Source organism: Cydia fagiglandana, chromosome 4 (genome assembly GCF_963556715.1).
Source record: "Cydia fagiglandana chromosome 4, ilCydFagi1.1, whole genome shotgun sequence".
Classification (NCBI taxonomy): domain Eukaryota; kingdom Metazoa; phylum Arthropoda; class Insecta; order Lepidoptera; family Tortricidae; genus Cydia; species Cydia fagiglandana.
The window spans coordinates 5,901,948-5,925,434 of NC_085935.1; positions in this window are offsets into that span (position 1 = coordinate 5,901,948).

The following is a 23,487-nucleotide window of genomic DNA, read 5'->3' on the forward strand; positions in this document are numbered from 1 at the left end:
ACTTAAATAAAAACCGGGCAAGTGCCAGTCGGACTCGTGCACGAAGGGTTCCGTACCATAATGCAAAAAACGGCAAAAAAAAAACGGTCACCCATCCAAGTACTGACCCCGTCCGACGTTGCTTAACTTTGGTCATAAATCACGTTTGTTGTATGGGAGCCCCACTTAAATCTTTATTTTATTCTGTTTTTAGTATTTGTTGTTAAAGAGGCAACAGAAATACATCATCTGTGAAAATTTCAACTGTCTAGCTTTCACGGTTCGTGAGACAGACGGACGACGGCCTGGTGACAGACGGATGGACAGCGAAGTCTTAGTAATAGGGTCCCGTTTTACCCTTTGGGTACGGAACCCTAAAAACTAAAATGTCCCTGTATTTACCCGTGGGTAGGTAAATATCGGGTATAAAGTTATAGTTAAAACCCATACCTAGCACCCCTTCAGACCCATTTAAATAGCTTCCAATTTTGCATAAAACAGATATATACATAGATATAAACATAAGATGGAGTCTGAGTGCTACAATAACTACATCGCCTTTGCTGAGGACAAAATTTGTAGCAATCCGTCATACTTTTGGACCTTTATTAAGTCAAAATTTCCTACCAATAGCATGCCGGACCAAATGACATATCTTGGTAATACTTCCAGGGATGGAGATACCATAAGTAACTATTTTAATGACTATTTTAACTCTGTTTTTATTCCTGATCCACCCACTACTACCAGTTCTTTGCCAGTCCCAAATGATGACACTCTTGTTGATTTGCGGTCTATTACTATTACTGAAGATTGTGTACTCAGACATTTACAAAAAGTTGATATTAGAAAGGGTTGTGGTTCTGATTTGATCCATCCTATCTTTATCAAATCGTGCGCTCGTGAATTAGTCGTTCCGCTTACTAAAATTTTCACTAAATCACTGTCAAGTGGTCATTTCCCTGATTTATGGAAGAAAGCCCTTATCACACCTATATATAAAAGTGGCGATACCCAATTAGTGACTAATTATAGACCCATTAGCAAACTAAATATTTTCGGAAAAATATTTGAAAAAATTGTTTGTAACGAGATTAGGGCCGTAATTTGCCATCATATATCTCTGAATCAGCACGGTTTTTGTCAAGGTAGGAGTGTGGACACTAACTTACTTACCTTCACTGATTTTATTACCGACAGGATCTCATCCGGTTACCAGGTTGACGCCGTGTATACCGACTTTTCGAAATGTTTTGATAAAATAAATCATAATAACTTAATAATTAAACTTCTCAAGCTCGGTATACATGGCGATCTCTTGAGATGGGTAAAATCATATCTTTCGAACCGAAGTCAGGCTGTTGCATTGAAGGGATATACATCGCGTTTTCTTCCCGTGCCATCCGGAGTACCACAAGGGTCACACCTTGGCCCGCTTCTTTTTGTCTTGTATGTCAACAACATAGCTAATTGTTTTCTAAACTCTGATCACCTAATTTATGCTGATGACACGAAAATATACAAATCTGTTACTTCGGAAGCGGATTGCCATGCATTGCAAGAAGACCTAGATCGTTTTTCCCAATATTGTTCAAATAATAATCTTTTCCTTAACCCCGACAAATGTTTTGTTATCAGCTTCAATCGTAAGCAAGACCCTATAATATATAATTATAAATTATCCCATTCAAATATTTCAAGAGTTTCCTTCATTAGAGATTTAGGAGTTACATTAGACTCGCAATTAAATTTTAATACCCACATAGATAACATTTGTAAGCGGGCATATAAAAATTTGGGCATGTTGCTTCGGGTAGGGCAGCCTTTTAAGCGACCTAGAACTTATAAGTTATTGTTTTTCTGTTTTGTCCGTAGCGTCCTCGAGTTCGGTAGTGTTATATGGTCACCGCAGTATCAGGTACATATTGATCGACTGGAGCGGATTCAAAACATTTTTATAAAATCTCTTAGTTATAGGACAGGTTTTCACTTCAATGACACCTCGACGGCTGCGAAGTACTTCAATATCCCTTCCCTCAGTAATCGTAGGATGTATTTGGATGTTATGTTTTTCTACAAAATTTGTAAGAATGCAATCCAATGCCCTAATCTTTTACAAAAAGTGCTTTTTAGTGTTCCGCACCGCCCCTTACGTTCTAGGCCCCTTTTTCACGTTACTTTTGCTCGCAAGAAATATGCGCAGCATACGTTTTTCAGACGAGTGCCCAACTATTGTAATAGACATCTAGGCAGGATTGATCCCTTTCACAAATCACTTACTACACTTAAAATCATGTTAAAGGAAAAAATATTATTGCTGTAACTACCTACTCTCTGAGATTTTATTTTGATAGCTATTGTTCCTTGATTTTTATCTATTTTACTGTACTACGCTTCCTATTTTCAGAATTCTATATTTCTTTTCTTGACCCTCGCTGTAATTATTATTATTATTCCGACTTTTTGCTGTAAGTATTAATGAGTTATTCTTGCTTCTTGTTGTATGTATCCTACCTTGGGCTTATGCTTGTACCTATTGTATACCAATTTTCAGTTACATGTATATTTTATGAACCTCCAGGTCTTTTTAGTATTAAGATTTATGTGCGTATTACGCACCTCTAACATATGTATCTTATATGACTGTATGTGTTCTGAATAAATAAAAAAAAAAAAAAATAAAAATAAAAAAATATATACATTTTTTATAACAAGTATTTGTGACAGCCAACCACGGAGGTCGTAGAATTACAGTTATTACCAGAAAAATAACTTTGAAAATGTATTATTCCCATGACACAGTGTATTTGAAAGTAGACCTTCTGTATAAAGCTACAAGTCTTCTTTTAGAATAAATATACAAAAGGAACAAGTAGTTTATACAAAGTACTTGTCAACTAAGATAGCATAGAGCCACTAATCTCAGGTTTGCCCGATTTGGAAGCCGCAAGTGTTCGTTCTTACCTCATTACGAGGTAGTTATCATAATTAGCCTGGTTGGGGTTACAATTAGGTATATACCCTGTAATTGGGGTTAGGTCAGATTATGTCACGATTTGAGGTAGGATTTGTTTATTTGATAGATAAACGAGAATCTTCCTTTGCCTTTTGCCATTAAAGGGTGACTCATGCTAGACCGGGCCGTGCCCGGACCGGGGCGTCCGACATGTCATCTTCTATGACGGCTGATAGGTGCTCACGTGGTGCTCTCCATAGAAGACGAGACGAGGCTCCGGAAGCTCCAGCCCGGCCACGGCCCGGTCTAACGTGAGTCATCCTTAAGTCCGCCATTTGTTCATTTTTCTTTATTTGTTAATATAGTTCGTTTATTTTAGCATTAGAAAGAACTTGGAAGAAGGTAAGCGATTTTGGCATGTCTTTTAATTGAAAAAAGCTTATTAAAAATCAGTAACTATCATTTATGAAAGCAGAAGAATATAAATGATCGTATTAAATTCATGATTGTTACATATTTGCCGTAACTTATTTTTAAAATGTGTTTTTCAATTAAAAGACACAACAAGATTGTTTACCTTATTTCTAATGCTAAAAAAACGAACTATAGTGGTACTTTGTTATTATTTTAGTCTGTATACATAATTGTCTGTAATTTTTCCAAGATGTCGTTGTTTCATTAAACTAGCCTTACAATTGTAAATTTTAGTGCTGGAGAAGAATAAATGTGGCTTTCCATCAGAGAAGAGTCCGTATGCTTCTTGTGCATAGATAGAGTCACAAATAATAGGCAACTTTTGCAAGAGTAGGCAAAAAAATACATGTTTTCTCATAAAGCACGTCATGTAAGCACAGATGTACAGTCAGACGCCAGTTCACCGCCGCCTGAACACGCCCACTAATTCAATTTACATCGCGCAGTATGCCAGTACAGTCGGCTACACAATTATTATGGAGATTTCGGAAACTTTAGTAATCGTAGGAACCCTAAAAAGTAGTAGGTACTATAACGTAGATACGAGTATATGTTACTTGAATGTTCATGCCAAATCATCTTTTACTAACCATGATGGGCCACTGTTCTCTTAAAATAATTAAAATATATTAAATCTCATATTTTTAAAATTAGAGCGTATTAACTTCGATTGCACGAGAGCGGCTTTTTGGCGGCGGGTCCGTGTGACTCTTAATGACCAGTGTTTTTTTAACACTTTTGTGAGCAACTGTCCACTGTTAATGAGTACGATGAGTCGCCGGACAGAGGCCGAGTGGCCATATTAAATTCCGTAATTACGCCCGCCCCGCCCTGCACGGTAGTCGGGCCTTGTTCTTAACGAACACTGATTGCTGCTGAAACACATGAGAGAATTCACGGGGGATTTCAGCTTACACAGAAGTCTTAAGGATGACTCACGTCAGACCGGGCCGTGTTCGGGCCGGAGCTTCCGGGGCTCACTTTTCTATGACATGACAGGCGATCACGTGATGCTTTCCATAGAAAACGATGCGCCGAAAGGTTCGGCCCCATTGCAATAAAAATTGTTAACAGCCTTTCTTTAAAATCACAGATCACATTTTTACGTAGAAAACGGTATTTTTTTTTGTGTTAAGTGGCAAATGTATGAACTCGCAATAAACATTAATAAATGTGTTAACAGGCCCTAATATAAAAGCGAGACACACTTACTCATATGCCACACTTACTTGTATTGACCTTACGAAAAAAAGTGACATAACCAACTAGGCCACCTTGATCACGGTGGTGCCGGTTCAAATTTCTCCAGTATGTAGGTACATATATACAATCTTCGAAAGGCGCCTACGATCATAATGTTTAATAGAATTGTCTCAATGTGTATTAATTGCCTGTTGAAAAGAAAGTACAGTCAGCGACAAAAGCTTGTATCAAAAAGGAAATTTTTAACAATAAAACTTGTTCCTACCTTGTCTTTTGCGCCGCCTCTACCGCTGCCGCTAGTGCCGCTGCCCTCGCAAGGGTTCTGTGGAGTGTACTAGTGTGTCTACTCTACACACGGCATCTACAAGGGGCTCATTTCTCGAACGGTTTTAGTCTAATATTATTAGTGTGTAGCCATGGTAACCCTTACGATTTGACAGTTCGTGGACGATATTAGTCTCATACCGTTCGAGAAATGGGCCCCAGCCAGCACCCATCCAACACTCCACGGAACTAGGGGCATCTCATTCGATCCCTAATTCCGATTTGAAACCTTACATTTTATACCAGTTATCATTTTTAAAATACTTATTACGACCGCAAATCTCTCCGGCCAGTGTAAACATTGAATAATCAAATTTCATAATTCCGTCCGTTTCCTTCGCAATTAGATTGGGATGGTTTTCTTTATCGAACGGTGATTGTCTCGCCTAAAACACTTGCGGTTTGTGTGCTACTCTGCAGCGGCGCCACCATAATGAATACCAATGAATTATATGGTGAAATGATGTACCTAAAAGGTACATCATGTACATATAATGTTTATGGCTGTACCTGTGATAGGAAACGAAATAATCGGCATTGAAAGTGGCGCCGCTGGGGAGCATACTCCCCAGCGGCGCCACACAGTACTCATAGATAGAAATGGTATTAGCTATTGTTTTCTTATGTAAATTGATGTACTAATGCTGTTTATTACGTACCTATTGAAAAAAAGAATTATTTTGCATTGATTAGTGATTTTATTTACATTTTAATTCCGCATTCCGCCTAAACGGTATGAGTTGTAAGAGAGGCGCGCGGGTGAGCGAGATGGAGATAGAAATTCTTCCCGCGGGACCGCGCTCCCGCGGCCCGCTCCTGTTTTCAATAATAAATATTTTTGTTTTTGCTTTCGTTATGTTTCTGTGTCTGTACTTCTGTTTCAAAAGGAAAATTAGATACCTATATTAAGTACGTTGCATTTTTTATGTTTAAAAGTATACACCGTGTTTTCATTGTATTCCGTTAACTTCGGGGTATGGTTAAGAGAACTAAATGGCATAGTTAATTAAAAAAAATTTTTTTGTTTTTTTTTATAAAAATAATTTAGTGTAAAAATTAATTAATTAAATGTATCAACAGGAAAATTAGATATATTAAGTACGTTGCATTTTTAATGTTTAAAAGTATATTATTAATAGTTATTGGTTTTACAAGGGGGCAAAGTTGTTGTTTAACCGCTCGTGCTGATTTCGATACCCGAGCAAGCGTAAGATCCCAAAATTGAACCACGAGCGTAGCGAGTAGTTCGAAAAATGGAATCTTGAGCGTTGCGAGGATTTCAAAGCACGAGGGTTAAACAAAATTTGCCCCCGAGTGAAACACGATATTTTTCACCACACCAACCCGTACCCGTAGCAAATATTAAACGTAAAATATTAAACGAAATCAAATCCAAATGGATGTTATTAGATATTTATCATACAAAATCATCATTTAAAAGTCAATTCTACCAGCAAACATAAGAAAACAAGTCAAGATATGCAGTTGATTACTTTGCCTCATATGTGAATAACTGATAGAAATTATTAAGTGCCAGTTCATATTTTCTTGGGTTTGTGTGGTGAAAAATTTTTTTCACACCACCTATTCGGAAAAGAGCTTTTTCTTCCCTGTTAGGAAGGATCAAACTGGTACTTTTCCTCCCTGCAAGGAGGGATCAAAGTAACAGTTTTCTGTTCTAACACACTATTTTTACATTATTAGCCTAAATAATCTGATTAAGCATCGGATTGTCAACACTAAGAATTTTTATTTTCCTCATTTTATGTGAAAAGCAGTATTGTCACATGTCACTATATGTGCGTGACACACGGTATCAAAATTATTTTGTCTTGGGCGTTAATACTTGAATCCTTCATCACGCTCAGGATTCTACTTTAGAAGGTTTGTGTGATGAGCACTTGAGCACTGATATTTTTTTCTGAGTCATGTATGTTTTCTGAACTTTCTCAACTTTGCCCCCTTGTAAAACAAATAACTATTAATTATACACCGTGTTTTTTTATTTCCGATAATTTCAAGGGTGCATTCCTGAATTTCCTGAGCTTAAACTTTCTCAGACACCGATGTTCTAATTAACTCCATTTCGGAGATAATCAATTTTTTTTTCTATAAGGCCTCTACAAGCATGTATATTTGCTTCAGGGCCGGTTTACATATTGATTAGTGTTTAGAATGAGTTCATACATTTGCTACTAAACTTAAGTACAATCTCGGATGATCGATGTTCGAAATGACATTGATATGTCACAGATTTCAATTTTTTGGTTGAGTTAAATGTAATGCTCCTGTTACAACAACGCTATATGCTACATTTAATTACTTAATTTTTACACTTAATTTTTTTTATTAAAAAAAAACAATATATATTTTTAATTAACTATGCCATTTAGTTCTCTTAAACGTACTCAACCATACCCCGAAGTTAACGGAATTCAATAAAAACACGGTGTATACTTTTAAACATAAAAAATACAACGTACTTAATATATCTAATTTTCCTTTTGATACAGAAGTACAGACACATAAACATAACGAAAGCAAAAATAAATAGTACATTATTGTCGTGGCTCGGAAGTAGCTACTTGCAGGCTGAGGATTCGTTTTAAACGGACGACCTTGGGAGTCCGTTTAATTGAATCCGAAGCCGGCAAGTAGCCTTCCAGCCGAGTCATATATAGTGCTTTTCTCAAAAATGGTGCAAGAAATATAAATATTATAGAAATATTTTACAAAACCAACGTTCTTACCTATATATTTACACAGAAAAAAGCCCTTGCCGCCTTTTTATTTTTTTAATAATAAAAATAGAAGTGTATTTTTCTGCCGAAAATACGCCAACCCATTTGAGACAGCTAAATAGTCGCGGTACTAATCATCTGCTTAGCTGTTTAATGGGCCTGTGCCTTCATTTGATATGGTCATTTCAACTTTTAAAAAGTTTGGAACTCGACAAATAATGGAATTTGTATGCAAAATTGCAGTCCCAAAATCGAGACTGCAATGTTTTTCACTTTTTTTTTGACTGACTATAAACTACGCGCTTCGCGATCTATTTTTTAGACGGCAAAGTCGACTTTGCCGTCCATTTTTGAGAAAAATATTTATTATTGAAAACAGGAGCGGGGCCGCGCAGCCGGGCCTCGGGAGCGCGGTCCCGCGGGAAGAATTTCTATCTCCATCTCGCTCACCCGCGCGCCTCTCTTACAACTCATACCGTTTAGGCGGAATGCGGAATTAAAATGTAAATAAAATCACTAATCAATGCAAAATAATTCTTTTTTTCAATAGGTACGTAATAAACAGCATTAGTACATCAATTTACATAAGAAAAAAATAGCTAATACCATTTCTATCTATGAGTACTGTGTGGCGCCGCTGGGGAGTATGCTCCCCAGCGGCGCCACTTTCAATGCCGATTATTTCGTTTCCTATCACAGGTACAGTCATACACATTATATGTACATGATGTACCTTTTAGGTACATCATTTCACCATATAATTCATTGGTATTCATTATGGTGGCGCCGCTGCAGAGTAGCACACTGCGGTTTGGTCTGCCTCTACCAATAGTCACGGAGCTACGAAATGGGTACTTATTCTTTTTTAAATCTTATAAATAAAAATCGTTTAAATTTTTGAATTTACTTTATACAGACTAAAAATACGAGTACCTACATAATAATTCCATGAACTTAAAACTAAACACTGTTTTGGCGACAGAACGGAGTTGCTCAATTGAATTGTCTGTTCTTGTGTCGGATTGGGCAGTTTGCCCCGGAACCCAATTAGTTTTCAATTAGCGGGGCATTAGTTTTCATGAAACCAACAGAACAAATCTTTCCAACCCAGAAAAAGTGGACAAGTCAAATCTAACCTACTTTAAGATCTCGCATTTTTTTAAATAACAGCAATTGCAGAAATACTCTACGCGACAACACTTCCAACTTCACCACTTAGATGGTTGGCAGTCCTCAACTGTACATTCTCCATAAACTTCCTACCTCACACACCAGGTGGGCCTTATTTTGTCGAAGTTATATTTTTTTTCTACTTGGAATTCGCTTGTAAAATCTACCACTAAAAATACAATGTAATATTTTTTCAGAAGAAATAAATTTCAGGGGTCGCAACCGCACTTTGGACCCCACATACACAGCAGGAGTGTGACAAAGCTAAACTGTGGAATGAACTGTCGCCCGCCGTATTTACCTTCAAACCTTCAAAAAATGAGCTTACTCCAATCTTAAATGCCAGCAACGTTCTTACAAGCCCTCTGGTTTTGCAGGTGTCGACGGGCGACGGTAATTGTTTACCATTAGGCGGTTTGTCTGCTCTTTTGCCTCCTTCTTTGTTAAACAATTTGGCTCCACCTACCTATACATTAAAGACGCTTGACTTAAATGGACCGATGACGGTAAAGGTCGCGGGAGTCCGCTGCATACGGGTGGCGCAAGACCGGTCATTGTGGCACTCTTTGGTAGGTTGTGGTCTAGCAGTGGGCGTCCTCCGGCTGATATGATGATGATGAATATGACATCAAAGACAGACTTCTTCGTAGCTCAATGTGAATCTCGTTACGGGCTCTATTGCGAGCGATCGTCGCACGCGACTTCCGTGGCAATCAGGCGGAATTGAGCGACCAACTATAACTATTGAGATCCTACCACGAATCAAAGCAAAGCTGTTGGTTTTGCTTTGTGGTGACGAAACCATTATGCGTTTGTTGCTTTTATTACAGAACATTTCAGGAAAAGGAACAAAGAAAACTTTCATTTCGGAAAAGGTATTTCGTTTTCTGTAGAAAATAATGAATAATTTTCCGAAAATTTTGTATTTTAGGAAATTTTCCGAAGGATCGATATACCTACGGAATATCAGGCGAAATTAAGCGACAAACTGTAACTATCCCTTCGCCTCTTTGTTTTGATTGTATTGACGATGCAAAAATGCAAAATGATGACTAAAAATGATTATACACAGAAAAGAGGTTAAAATGGTGTCTTACAATTGTTATACATAAATTATAAATATACAGTTTTTCAAATTAATCGCTACCATGCCATAGTTTAGAACAACAATGTCGTTACTTTCTCTTCTTAGTCTATCACTTACCTACTTTTTAGGTTTCCGTACCTCAAAAGGGAAAAACGGAACCCTTATAGTAGGATCACTCGTGCGTCTGTCTGTCTGTCCGTGTGTCACAGCCTATTTTCTCTGAAACTACTGGACCAATTAAGTTGAAATTTAGTACACATATGTAAATTAGTTACCCAAAGATGCGCATGGTTTTTTTATAATTTTTATAATTTTATTATACATAGGTTCGAAGTTACGAGTATTTAAGAAAATAGCCAAAAAACACCATACCTTTATCTCCGAAACTACTGGGTCTAAAATTTTGAAAAAAATACACAAAATAGTTCTTTACCTGTAGATGACAGAAAAACCTATGAGAAATGTACAGTCAAGCGTAAGTCGGACTTATGTACGGAACCCTAGAAACGCGAGTCCGACTCGCAGTTGGCCCGTTTTTATTTATTTCGAAACTAAACGCGTGCACGAATATGATTTAGCTTACGACAATTTACATTTTTTTCTACAGAATTAAAGGCGATTAATTCCAGATACATAATTATTCAGACACGTGTTTTAAGATTTAAGAGTGGTCCTCTTAGTTGTCATCGATCTAATCTTTTCTAATGTACGACATTTGTTTGGACTCTCGGCGCGTGCCTGCTAATGCTTTAATCAACATCGCCAAAAAATTTACTTGCATTTATTATTCATTACACTAAACAAATTTAAGCCTTAAAGTGAAAGCTTTATGGTTTAGTTTACAATGACGCATTATTATTTTCCTTATTTTTTTTCTGCGAATGAGTTAGTATTATCGGCCAGTATTTTCGTCCCGATGTCTTTTAGTCTTATCGATACAAGAATATATTCGTGTAGTGAGCGAGTTTAAAGTGTTTTTCGATTAATCACAATCGAATGACGAACATCGATTTATGTTTGAAATTACCGGTTCTGCGATGTGTTGATAGTTTCTATTAGGGATTCAATGGGCATAAATTATTAGTTTTAATTTTGTTCGTTGAGACCGTAAAATTATTAGCCGGTTCGTCGTACGTTTGTTTTTATGTTCTCTGATAATTGACCTTTTAACAATTAATCTCATCAATTGGAAACTTTACATATAAAATTGTGACTTTTATAAGCTTATAAAATTATCTGACGATAATAACACGTTTAATAATGATCGTAAACAAAGTTGTCGTACCTGTTTCTGTAATTTAAGGACAAGACTTAGTTTTAGTTTGTAATGGAGTGATACCTAACTATTTCTTTTTCAGTCTTTGTATGTACCAGTACTGTCTAGTTACTCTAGTTGAATAGGTACCTTGAAGAAAATTGTGAAATAAATAAACCATTTTCATACAGAGTTAGACCAAGAAAAGTCTACAGCGATTTTGATAGCCCACGCAGAGTGTGTGTTATTTTAAACATCAAACTTCTATGAAATTATGACATACAGGATGTTACTGACCATGGGGCTTTAAATTCAGGGCTCGATTCTGCTCGCTAAACTGAGCTACTTTTATTATGGCACCAACCCCGAAATCCCGAATTTTTTTTTTACTTTTTCATACATTTTGGCTGATCAGATGTCGACGTTTTCTATGGAAAAGCCAAAAAAAATTCCCCGATTTTAGGGTTGGTCCCATAGTAAAAGTAACTCAGTTTCGCGAGTAAAATCAAACCCTGGAATTAAAGCCCCATGGTCAGACACATACTGTATAAATAACAGTTGCACTGCGTACCCACGCATCTACGTGGTCTATCAAAATCTCTGTAGAATTTTCTTGGGCTAACTCTACTTACCTACCTAATCTACCGCCTCTAGCACTTATAATTATGATGACTTTAGTAACTACTCATGATGTGTCCGCACGGTGTTAAGTACTTTCCACGATAATTAAACGAATACCGCCAATACTAATGAAGTCCCTTCACAGTACCCCTTACAAAATATCCCACGAAGCAACATTGTACTTACTTTACTGCACAATTACTATGCCTACGTTACATCCTCAGGCGCAGTTACTCCCATCACATATAACACATTAAAAACCAGTATAAATTAGCCTTGAGATCCCTTAACGAATATACGTCAACGGAGATCAGACTAGACTGGCCGAAAACTGGCTACGCTTGGGAAGCGATAGTAAACGGGCTATGCGCAAGCGGCATGGTGAAATGCAGCCGCCTAAAACCAAAACGTCTTATGTTACTATGTGATTCGTATGAAGATACGACCTTTTGGTTTAGCATGGGTACGCGTTTACCTTTATTAGTATAACACCTTGGATATAAAAATAAATGCCTCAAAGTTGCCGCCATCGATTAAGTTCCAATTGTGTCTAAACATACAAACGAAAGTCAACTTAAAATATTTATACAATACGGTTCAAAACTAAAAAAGTATAATAGTTAAGTTTAGCTAGCAACTTAACTTCAGAAGTGGTTTTAAAACAGCGTATAGGCATTAGAAAGGGAGGCGTGTTATGTTCGTTTGGGTGTAAAGAGGATAGCAATATGGGTAGTGCAAGTGCAATTTCTTTGCATTATAAATTATCTTTTTATAGCCGGTATAGAGATTATGATTACTTTATGTGATGTAGAGCTAAATATACCGTTGTCTAATAGAGGGTGTATTAAGAGTTTAAGACATTAATATCGCTTTTGAAATCCGTTATTATATGACATAGATATAAAGTCTGTCAAGCCATTACCGTCAGTAGAAAAAAATGTAGGCGCGAATGGTAATCATCCCATAGAAAATTTGAATTTTATACCGTTTTCTACTGACAAAGTTGTTTGACCGGCTATAGTTATATTTTTTCAACTGTGGCTATATTACAAAAGATTTTTATTACTTTCTCTATGTTTAATGGCAATTTATTTGCATGATAACCAAATTATAAACTATATGCACCTATCAATAAAACTAACCCTGTTGTTCCTTTTACCCGAGCTGAACTCAAAATAGTTGTCATAATTATGAAAAAAAAATTAATATCTTGACTTTTCCTGGACGATAATATTTTCAACAATTTTACCGTGCGTTTACCACGATAAAGCACAATAACGCCCATTAAATCTCTTTTTCAGAAATCTTTGTGGACTTCTTTGAATGTTTCCCTCAACTCGCCACCAAATGCTGTAGTTACAGTATAACATTTCGTTTTCTCTTCAAATTGTTACCTGGCTACAAATGATTAGTTGATTCTGAAAAACCATATCCCCCTGGAATCCTGACGAGGAACCAAAAATCCTGACGTCAGGGAAAATCCTGATGTAGGTAAGTAATGTCCGTATTCCCTAACCTCAACCGTGTACAATTTTTAAACAAAACTAGATATCAACTTGATATTAAACTTTGCCTACCCTGTGTTAGAAGGTTAGGTTCTGCACCTTTCGCTAATTTACTCGTTAACTATGCATTTCTTTCTGCATTAAGCTTATAATCTAAACTTACCTAGGCTGATTATTAGCTATAGGCACCTGTGAATTATTTACGACTATTAAGTGCCTTATTTTAAAATGAGATATAACAGCTGCCTTTCTTTAACCACTAGTTTCCTCATTATTCTTCTTTTACATCTATTTTTCGCATATTAAATAATGTATTAAGCAGAAACGTCTGCAAATGATACCATAAAGTAATGAATTCACCTCTTCCGAGACAGAGAGTTATTCCACTTTTCATCTATTTCTGTACCCCTAGTGTTGACCGAACGTTAATTGCAATTGACCATTAACCAGTACAAATTGAACCGTAAACGGTAACGGACGGTTACAGTTGACGGTTCAATTTGTACTGGTAAATGGTCAAGAATATTCAATTGCATGAACGTTTCGGCCAACACTGCCCTGCTGTAGATTTCATTCGATAGCGTTAAGTGTCCTTATGTAAATATGGGATTTTGAGTTCCCAAAACTTCCCGCTTGGCTGTTCAAAATCCCATACAAAAATATACATAACGTCAACGCGAATGCACGTCACGCTATCGAATGAAATGTTCACTCATGAAATGAAACACTAGGGGTTCAGAGCTCTATTTTTCACTTCACTGCTGTTTGGATTCAGAGGGCCTACCGTGAACCACGTTCGACGTGTTGCCTCCCTGTCACACTTACGTACAGATTTACAAGTATGACAGAGAGGCAACACGTAGTTCGCGGTAGGCCCTCAGATTACACCAGTAGTATTGCAGTGCGGAATTACTGCCGACTGCATTGCTGTCGCAAATGTCAAGCATCCGCAACATCAATTTTGGTATTTGCTGCAATAATATCGAGTTTCAATACTGCTACACAACCTAATAAAGTACCGTAAATACATGATAGCCCACAAGCCCACATTGAAGCTACCACATTTCCTTATTATTTTCAAATTGCGTACCTACTCGCGGCCATACTTCAAAGCGCCGACACCCGCATGATGTTCGTATTAATCACTAGTATCCTTATTTTGCACGTACCGACGGTTTATGGGCAGTTGTAAACGGTTTCATTGCTGGGCTAATGAAGGGAAACTCTTTGTTGCATTATAACATTAATTACTACTAGTTTCTTTTCAACTGCACGTCTAGGAACCTTCACCTAAAAGAAATTTTCGCAAAAGGGTGTCATATATGTTCCGGCAGTTTAAATGCCGTCTCCCTGATAATGCGTTTAGTAGTGGTTAGTCTGGATTTAAATTAAATATTAATCTAGAGATTGAGGTTTGCACTCTTCATATACTCGATGGCCCTTTCACTGAGGTCCGCGAGGTCTTCAATCCGTCCCTTGAAATTGATGACCGTGAATTTGGTTTGGTGTAGAACCACTGTTTTTAAAGAAAGCATCTGCCGTAAGTGTGTGAATAGAATACTTATATAATCACAGAACTTGTGCCACTTATTTTCATTGAAGAAATGCGAATAGATCGGCTCCATCTTTAATGTTATACCTAAACCATTTATGAATGAACCGAAGTAATTCTCCTTGATTGAAATCGCCTTCATCAACGAAATCAAAGGCCGCGTCAATCCTCATTTTAATAAACTCTCATTTTATACAAGTATCGTAAATTTCCATAAAAACTAATCCAAAATAAACAGGAAACCTATAGTTACTGTTTCCCATGCTCAGGCCATATGTTCCCATTAGTTAACGAGACATTTACTGCTCGATTCATCGAATACTATAATCGATATACGGAATCGATTAATTTCTATAAATGTTAATTCGGTCATCAAACAGTCTGCTGGCTCGTTATACTAATCAAAGTATAGTGGCTTCGAAATTTATATCACCCCTGATCTATTCACAAAGAATGGTTCGTAACTCTTAGGTTCCTCCTAGAGTGGGTCCAAACTAACTCTGCATGACTTTGTAATGACAAAGTGCGGAAATGTCATCACACATATTTCTATGAATGTTTATAATGACACCCCCTCACTTTATTCTGTTTAAGTCAGTGCAAAGTTAGCTTAGACGGACTCTAGCCTAAATTGACTCATGTGTAACCATTATTCAGTCGTGGATACAATCACAGTCGTGAACAGTTTTGTAAATGTAGCAGTAGATTTTTTTGATCTGATACAAAAGTTCTATTAAATAACTAGAAATGCCTTTAAAATCTTTGACCGTCAAAATGTGTTTACAAATGAAATATGTTATAACACTCGACCGCCCCATTTGACATACATGCGTTATCATGCGTATGCACAGTCACCTGCAATAATATGTTACCTAGGTAACATATTATTGCATTTCTAGTTATTTAATAGAACTTTTGTATCAGATCAAAAAAATCTACTGCTACATTTACAAAACTGTTCACGACTGTGATTGTATCCACGACTGAATAATGGTTACACATGAGTCAATTTAGGCTAGAGTCCGTCTAAGCTAACTTTGCACTGACTTAAACAGAATAAAGTGAGGGGGTGTCATTATAAACATTCATAGAAATATGTGTGATGACATTTCCGCACTTTGTCATTACAAAGTCATGCAGAGTTAGTTTGGACCCACTCTAGGAAGAACCTAAGAGTTACGAACCATTCTTTGTGAATAGATCAGGGGTGATATAAATTTCGAAGCCACTATACTTTGATTAGTATAACGAGCCAAAAGGGCGCAAAAATATGTGACTCGCTCTTATATTTCTACAAATAAGATCGTGTCAGATATTTTTGCAACTGTACAGAATACCTAAGTTCCCGTACTAGGACTAACTTTATTATAGCCTGTCGTGATTAGGGTTGCCATACGTCAGGATTTCCCCTGACATATCAGGATTTTTGGTTCTTTATCAGGATTGCGGGGATCTTGGCGAGTGTCAGGGCTTCGGGTTTCAGGGTTTTTAAACCGTACCTAACCACTAGAAGCTAGCTAAAAGTTTGGATTAGGGCAGAAGAAAGCGAAGGTTATGGTGTGGCTACAGCATAATATAATCTTTTGTCAGGATATTCAATATTTATATTTAAGGTGGTTCGCCTAGGTTACTCAAAACTTAACTCTCGCTAGATGGCACCACTTTTGCAAAATTTCAGATTTTATTTTTTTGTGAAATGGTCTTGGTATTTGTATACTTAAAAGTATGTTTCGCGCACTCTTTAAGTAAATATTGAACTATTAAAATAAACATTGAATACTTCATTGTGCAAAAACCACCTTTTTAATTCGACGGAGTGTTGCTGTCACGCTTTTTCCTACTATTACTCACACATGCAAACAGTGTTTCCGTGATCCTTGTAGTAGACAATTTCACACAACGTAAGTATGTTGCAATAGCGTAACGGTATGTTCGTGGAAATACGTGCAAGAGGATTGGGGTTCAAGACTGGTGCGAGTAGGTAATTTCTTTTTGTTTCTCCTTTGTGTTATCTTACCTTTAAATGAGCAATTATTAGATATATAATTATTTATTTATATATTTGGATGGTATCAGAAACGGCTCTAACGATTTCGATGAAATTTGCTATAAGGGGCTTGATCTCTTAGCTAGGTCTATGAGAAAACGCGCATTTTTGAGTTTTTATGTTTTGTAAGCTTTGGTCGGTCTCCCAGATATTCAATCTCCGCTTGGCAACTAATCCCAGAATTGGCATGCGCACTAGTTTTTACGAAAGCGACTGCCCTGACCTTCCAACCCAGAGAGTAAACTTATTTGGATTAGTCCTGTTTCCTCACATTGTTTTCTTTCACCGAAAAATAGGTATCGGTGTATAAATAGGTAGGTATCAAATGCTATTTCGTACAAAAGTTCGAAAAATCATTGGTACGAGCCGGGGTTAGAACCCGCGACCTCCGAATTGCTTTCCGCTAGGCCAGCAGCGCTTCCCCCACATACTCAGTGTTATCAGGTTTTTAAAAAATCAAAAACGATTACTGATGAAAGCAGAAGAATATAAATGATCGTATTAGATTTATAATTGTTACATATTTGCCGTAACTTATTTTTAAAATGTGTTTTTCAATTAAAAGACACGTCAAGATTGTTTACCTTATTTCTAATGCTAAAAAAAACAAACTATAGTAATAATTGTGTTTTTCATTCATAGACAAAATCCATTATTTTTAACCACAGGAAATTTTATACACTTCTTTTTAGGGTTCCGTACCCAAAGGGTAAAACAGGACCCTATTACTAAGACTTCGCTGTCCGTCCGTCCGTCCGTCCGTCTGTCACCAGGCTGTATCTCACGAACCGTAATAGCTAGACAGTTGAAATTTTCACAGATGATGTATTTCTGTTGCCGCTATAACAACAAATACTAAAAACAGAATAAAATAAAGATTTGAATGGGGCTCCCATACAACAAACGTGATTTTTGACCAAAGTTAAGCAACGTCGGGAGTGGTCAGTACTTGGATGGGTGACCGTTTTTTTTGCTTTTTTTTGTTTTTTTTTTGCATTATGGCACGGAACCCTTCGTGCGCGAGTCCGACTCGCACTTGCCCGGTTTTTATTGCAGTGAGGATGTCCTGATTGTAAAAATCAGAGAGATTAGGAAGAGTATAATTTCTAATTATCTTTGTAAAAATAAAAGAATACGTGTAGCCCATACTTAATAATCGATTTATGATAATAAGAAAATTTAAATAAAAATAAAAAAACAATACGAAATTTAGGTGTAACAAAAATACAAAAAGTTATGTTCCAGCATACAATGACTGGGGATCGAACCGGGAATCTTCCGTTTGCAAGCAAAAAAGCGACTGTTTGCATAACACGCCATGATAGTTCTTAGCTAAGCTGACGAACTTCTCGCTTAGGTCAATTAACTACCTGTCAAATATCAGTGTCAACAAAATTGCACTAAACATGACGGCACTCCAAATTCGAGCCGTGGTCAGCCCGGCAACGTCGGAAATGGTATGGCAACGTCGCAAATGTATCTGTACACGACATTTGTGACACACACATACGTAAAATTGATGAAAAGTTAACTATGATTTTTGCATGATTTCTGTATGAAACATTGTTTTCCTGTTAATTTCGCGCAAACGAATATTCGAAAGAAGATAAATGCGGAAATATTTGTGTACTAATAGTGTGTAGTTACTTAATGAGCTTTGATTGAATTTTGTATGAAAAGCGAACCACCTTAATAACACAAACGGGTCTACCGCGATATAATTTCATTACAAAACGCGAGAGTTTAAAGTGTTATATTCAATATTTTTTCATATGGCAACCTAGGATGCTATGCCTAGAAGTCGATGGTGTAGACCGGCGATGATAGGAAAAGGACAGAATTAAACTGGTACTATACATTTTACGGCCCGATTTGAACTTTAAAATAAGTCAAATATTACGGCTAGAAACGATATAGATTAGATATGTCAGTGTCAAAAATAAAGTTTTTGTTTGAAGAATAGTCACTTTTGACACTGACACATCTAATCCATATCGTTTCTAGCCGTAATGTTCGACGTATCTTAAAGTTCGAATCGGGCAGTTAGTTTGGTTATCAAATAGTCGACAATCTTTGTGAATCGCTAGCGTTTCAAATAATCAGGAATAAAGTGGGCCAATCCTGAGAGATGATTGACAGAGATCTTATAATCCATATAAATAAGGGCTATTTTCGAACAGCCGCCCATATGGATGGAGTTAATGTTGCGTAAGTTATTAGTTTTCGAGTTAATTGGACATTATTATTGTTCATAAAACTATAATGTTTTTGATTAAATTGGTGGTAATAATGCTTGTCTTTGTTTTGCTCTTTTAAAGGGTTAAATCGAACTAATTAAAATCGGGTTTTTACGTCAAGGCACATGTAAGTATTACTGCAGCTTATGGACGCTTTGAACTTGTCTAGTGTATAAAATACAATTAGGTAGTTTAGCAATTTAACTGCAAAAAAAAAGTAATTTAGTGTTTTTAAAAACTATACAAAACAGAGAAATGTTATCGCAAAAAATTAAAGGTTGTATCACGAGTGGTTCTCGCCTGGAAGAACATATATTTATATGCGCATAAATTGAACACAAAATTAATCGAAGATCGAAGTTTATTACAACATAATATAAACTTCATAATATTTCACATCACATAGACAAATCCAATTATTATATACGTAACAACCATTTAAATTTAAATCAAGAAAAAACAATAAACAGTTCTTTGACAAGCTCCATAAGCCGAGTATTCAAAATTATATTTAATAAACATCAATTTTTTATTAGTATTTATTTGACAAAAAATTACACGCCTCCTTTGTGATGGTAATGGCACTTATCATAAGGTTTTATGAGCTGCGCCGGAGTGGATCTAGTGCGAAGAAAATTATCGATAAAGTTGTGCAGGTATTATCCCCGTAAGTCTCGGCGTACTTGTACAAGATCAAATTGAATTCAAGTTGTGAAGTAATTATAGAAATAAAAAAGTTCTAAATTCAAAAGTGCAAAAACTGCCCTGGGTTTACAAGGTTATGGTTCTGATTTCAATTAAAATACGCACACCATGCCAGTAATATCGTAAAAAATATTTTTTTATTTATTATATGGATGTATAGGCTATCACGAGTGGTCAAATAGAGCGTATACTCGTAGTTACTTCGCTCCCATAATGAGCAACAAAAAGCCACGACGCATTGTGGACAGCGGTATTATCGATATCGATATAATACTCCTTCGTGGACAGCGGTTTTTTCGATATCTATAAAATACCCCGTCCCTACCAAATTCAGTTTTTAGTGCCGTACCCACGTAGTGCTGTCACGGCATTCTGCCGCACCTTTATCCGCGTCCCGTGTCCCGCACTTTATGCCCCGCCATAAATATCCGCAAATAAAGACGTAACCTGCACGTTTAAATTTAAATTATTTTAATACACTTTAAAATCGTGCAAACTCCCATCTCACCCAATAAGACTTACGAAACTCAATTTTAACTTAATTTATTAAATCCTAGTCTTTTTAACAAAGGCAGAAATTGCTGCAGAAAACACGTCGGTTAAGATCCTTTTGTGTAAAGTAGTGGATAGAATACTGATAATAACTTTAGTGTTGAATCAATTCTGTTTTGCCGTGTGTCTCTATAAATTTGAAGCAATATTTTATTGTTATTAATGTATTGCTGGGGGCAAATAATCTCTTATTACAGAATGGCATAACTCTATAAGTCTTTCGATGCTTTTTACGTCGTTTTTTGAATAACAAGACAGAATAAGATCGAGATTTGTCGGGTTTGTTTATAGTGGCAATCAAAATAGGTGGTTAAATGGGAATTGAAATTTAATTTTGAATCAGCGTCGGGCTATTAACATATCATACAAGCGTCCACGGAATCAAAGCTGTGATTATTTTGAACGGGGAATAATAAATGAGGAATCCTGATCAATATTTCAGTAACGAATACTATCATGATAGCGTAAGTATTAAGCATAATAATAAAACTTTTTGATTTCGTTTGACCGCGGACTTACTCGACATGAATCTTGGTCTTCGGCTGCAGGCTGCAAAGCGCTAAAAAACGTCACCTATACCTGTACAGGAGGCTTGGTCTTGTTTTCTTTAGTATATGACATATATATTTCAATACTACGAAGTATTTGAACAAATTAAATTATTTTCCAGGAAATATTAGAATTATTTTTTTTCGTGGGGGCGCCACAAGCCTTCAGTAAGAAGTGCATATACTTGGAAAATTTGACTAATGTCGCTGTGGCCCTGTGGCCGAGTGGTTCAGGCACCTGCCGCGATAGCAGAGGACGCTGGTTCCAGCCTGGGGCACTGGAGGCCTTGGTCACTTTTTCTTAGTATATAACATTAATTCAGTTTATATATATTTCAGTTCATAACAGAGAGAAAGCTCATTTCCCAGTCGAGGCTTTAGAAGGAAACAAGAGGAAATTATAAGAAAGTGTTACCATTTCAGTTGGAAGGTCTGACTTTGCTGACGCAGTGGCACAGTGCCTTTTAGATACTAGTAGATACTTACAGAATTCATGTTTGTTAGTTACTGTGTGAATCCAAAATGTCATCCTCATTACATCTGACCGCAGCCGCAACCCTAAGGTCACTCATTACCCATATTTTTACAAAACACGTAATCTTGAGAATGGCAATAACTAGCATAACTTGACCGCTAAGTCAATTATTTGCTACTCATAGTCACGGTTCCGATTATACTGGTCTTTCGTCAAGTTACCGCGTTGCGAATCGCACTCAGCTGACATAATTGCAGCACGTACTATCAACCTGAGCCCTTCTACTCACCTTCAATCAAAAGTAGACTGTACAGCTCAGTACATAAAGTTCAGATTCTACATCCAGGTAGACAGCCTTGACTGACTGACGCGAAATTAGTGTGTGATTCATTCAAAATCACCGTAGGGATGACACGATGGCGGTAATTTGGCATAATTGTGTGTATTCTGCGGTAAGGCACCCATGTTAATCATAGACCTTGAGGTCGGTTGTAACTTAATTTGATTGACTTAACGATCAATAAGATGTTGTTGGTTGTTGTTGATGTTGTTGTTGTTGTTGTTGAGCGTTGTTGTTGTGTGGGTAAAAATACTTTCGTATATCTGTATGCTCTCCTCTACAGATCGCAATTCTAAACAGATTATCGTGAATTTTTGTGAACAGATTCCGATTTCGATTCAGTATTGGAAAAATATTCAAAATGGCGGAGCTATGGGGGTTCGCGAGGTCACAAGGACAATTACATATTTTAATTTGATTTTAATATATTACTGCTGAATAAAAAGGTTAGTTTAATTTTTATACTATTTATAGGTAGTTACATATGTATTTATTTAATTTTAACTTTTACTTATTCTTTGATAGTTATCCATTAGGTACAATCAAGTTTATTATATTTATTATGTTTAATATTATATTTATTTATATACAGTGAAACCTGGTTAAGTGGGACCTGGATAAGTGAGAAACCTCTATAGCTGGGACTCATGGTGCGGTCCCGACACTTTAGCACTGAATTACCTCTGTTAGTGAGAAAAAAAGAACCTCTATAACTGGGATTAGTTGTTGTGATTTTATAGTCACATTTACCTCTATAATTGAGACAGGGAGTGTGTTTTACCTCTTTTGAGACTGAGACTATATCTATAAGATTACATTTTCCTAATTGTTTTTTTAGAATTTTATACGAATTACCTCTGTATCTGAGATAACGTCAATCTATGACCTCTCTAACTAGGACTTTATTGATCTTTTTCCGTATTCTTCCTAACTCTTAGTCTATCCACAAATCTTCGATCTTTAAACGACTTCAAGTTTCATTTAGTTACTGCATGTAGTTAAAACTATGGAAACGAAAGGTTTCACTGTATATCATTCAAGCATTTCAGACATTGTGATAGTCGTATCCACAAAAACCATTTTTAATAATAGTCAGTACTCTTGTCGCTGATAAACTAATAGTACAGCTCATGTTACTAACAGGCACTTTCCATACAGGGTGATTCAGGAGACGTGAGCAGGACTAACACTGCGCATTTTGTACATTATAAGCAACTGTTTCGTATCAGTATTAGTGAGATTAACGTTAATTTACTGCTCGTGTTGAAAAAAAAATATTTACGACATGCATGGTCACCCTCAAATTACTCGTATAATACTAAACTACCGATGTTGAAATTGAATGTCATCACTGTCATCACGGTCTGGTTACTTATGAAAACTCGTATTTCACTCAAGTTTGACAGTTTATTTTCTTCGTAATCAAAATGCTGTCATTACGGTTAAAGAGGTTTTATGTTAATTAATTAGGTCTTGTGTAGCCACGATTGTAGAGAGTTAAATTTGCCCTCACCAAAAAGTTAAAAAATAGGAAAACGTGTCGTTGTTTCACCTAAATACGACGGTGATCGATCAATTATCAGTTACTGAGTGTGCAGGATTAGTCCTGCTCACGTCTCATGAATCATCCTGTATACTTTTAGCGCTATATGCATGTACGGGGAGTACATTACTATTTTACGATCTTGCAATGAGGCAGGGCAATCGACTGAGTGT